Source organism: Mastomys coucha, unplaced genomic scaffold (genome assembly GCF_008632895.1).
Source record: "Mastomys coucha isolate ucsf_1 unplaced genomic scaffold, UCSF_Mcou_1 pScaffold6, whole genome shotgun sequence".
NCBI lineage: Eukaryota > Metazoa > Chordata > Mammalia > Rodentia > Muridae > Mastomys > Mastomys coucha.
The window spans coordinates 100,226,514-100,228,586 of record NW_022196912.1 but is presented as its reverse complement, the minus strand read 5'-3'; the positions used below and the strand labels follow the sequence as shown (position 1 = coordinate 100,228,586).

Here is a 2,073-nt window from a genome sequence, read left to right as displayed (position 1 = left end):
AAGCCTGACCAAGGCTAAGCATGTAAGAGAGTGCCTTATTTATTTATTTATTTATTTTTGTTTTTTTGAGACAGGGTTTCTCCATGTAGTCCTGGCTGTCCTGGAACTCACTCTGTAGACCAGGCTGGCCTCAAACTCAGAAATCCACCTGCCTCTGCCTCCCAAGTGCTGGGATTAAAGGCGTTCGCCACCATTGCCCGGCAGGGAGTGCCATATTGAAACCTGATACTTCGTAAGCTAATTTAAAAAAAAAATTAAATAAAGTCACATCGAAGTACTCATTGTGAAGGCTTATATTGTAATGACACTGTATATATATATGCCTCAGAGCCTTCTAGGGAGCCACAAGGTAAATGTTTTCTTACACTTTGGAAGGGTCATGGGGAAAGAGATGGAAGGGAGTGGGCAGAAGAGACTCTTAATGTGTAGCCCAGGCTGGCCCTTCCCTTGAGATCTTCTTGCCTCTGCTTCCCAAGCGCCAGACATCAGTCATGTGCCATCATATGTTTTAACATCTGTTCACAATAGAAGGATAGGAGGCTCAGAGTCATTATGATTCCACAGCTAGTGGGAGACAGGACATACAAAACTTTTAACCCAGGTTCATCTCTCTCTGGAGACTTCCCTTGTTCTTGCCTGAAGAACAAGGCATGCCTGAGTGGTAGGAGGAGCCATTAGCCGTCCAACAGGGACAGTGTTTTACTCTGGCCTAGTCCTGAGTGTTGGGAGGGCATCTGTGTAGCTCTTCTACATCACATGACTATCCCTGTCCCATGACTAGAGAGCCAGCAGATGGAGACCAGCTGAAGGTAAGATCGCTGAAGAGCAGTGACTTACTGCGCGAGCCTCTGTAGGATGCCCACATACAGTTGCTATGGAAGAGTCCTGGCTGCCAAGTGCTGTCTTGGACGGGAGGGTGTGGGGGTGAAGCAGAGGATTCTTTCCGGGCTCACGAGATCTGCCTAAGGTGTACACTCCACAGAATACACAGCCAGTCGCACCCCGTGGGAAAGCATTGCCCCAGGCCAGCCCAGGAGCCACGATGGTGCCGCCTCCTACCCATGGCTTGGCTCAGAGGGTTCCCAAGTGGCTTGACTTCCTTCTGCACTCCCACCTCCCATTGTCCCCAGGGAGTCAGGGAGGCCACTGGCAAAGTTGTCCTTCAATCCTTAAGTCCCACAGGCTTCCCCAAACCCCTTCCCCACACACCTCAGAGCCAGGCTTCTCCAGGGGGCGGCGACTAAGAGGGGAGCCCCTGAGATACTCAAGGCACCCCCTGCCCCTGGGTCTGTTCAGACCCTATTTCTTCTCCTGAAGCTGCACACCAGGCTTCACTCTCTCTGCAATAACAGGGCTTTGGGTATAAGATGTTGTTTTTGCAGCTGGGCTGGGGCGGAGCAGCATGGGAAGGCGTCTTGGGTACTGGCTGTCTGAGAAAGCCCCGAACCCACATTCCCACTAGAGCAGGGGCAGCCCCTTTGGACTAGTGACTGGGATTTCCTGGGAAGACAGAATCCTGGGCAAAGCGCAGTCCCCAGAATAATGAGGCTCAGCAGAGGAGGCCAGCCAGCAGGGCAGGGTGCTGGGGTGTGGGGGCGGTTTGGGAAGTCTGAGGCTGCTGTGAGCCACTGTCTCCACCAAGAGTTCTAAGGTTCTTTATTACCAACTGCAGCTGAAAGCTCTATCGACCTCCACACACGCTGGGAGCAAGCTTCCTTAAAACAAACGACAAGCAAAACCAAACCTCATTTACGGGGTCTTGGGGTAGGACACACGGCTGGGGGGCAGGGCTACGACACACTATTAGAAGTTGAAAAGAAAAAGAGAAAGTCCCTCATAACCCATTGCACACAATCATCATGAACATTTTGACATATTCCCCCATAGCCTACACGTTTAAACTGTTTCAAAGTACACACCACATACAGTTCACTATTTTGCCCGCGTTTAAGCGCATAGTTAAGCACATGCCCATTTCTGTGTGCTGTTCTTTAAGTGTGAAGTGTTCCCGGCAGGCCCATGTGTTGAACGCTTGATGCCCAGGTGGTGGCACTATTCGGGGAAGTTTTGGAA

The 2,073-nt window shown here is 51.0% G+C and overlaps 1 long non-coding RNA gene across 1 annotated transcript; it reads right to left on the bottom strand.

Moving 5' to 3' along the window:
* Nucleotides 1-343: 343 nt before the first annotated feature.
* Nucleotides 344-1,295, bottom strand: LOC116080741. The gene is made up of 3 exons (XR_004114585.1): nt 1,210-1,295; nt 838-962; nt 344-515 (listed from the first exon to the last, which is right to left on the bottom strand). It is a non-coding gene; the product is annotated as an uncharacterized LOC116080741 (long non-coding RNA).
* Between the last annotated feature and the right edge of the window lie 778 nt (nt 1,296-2,073).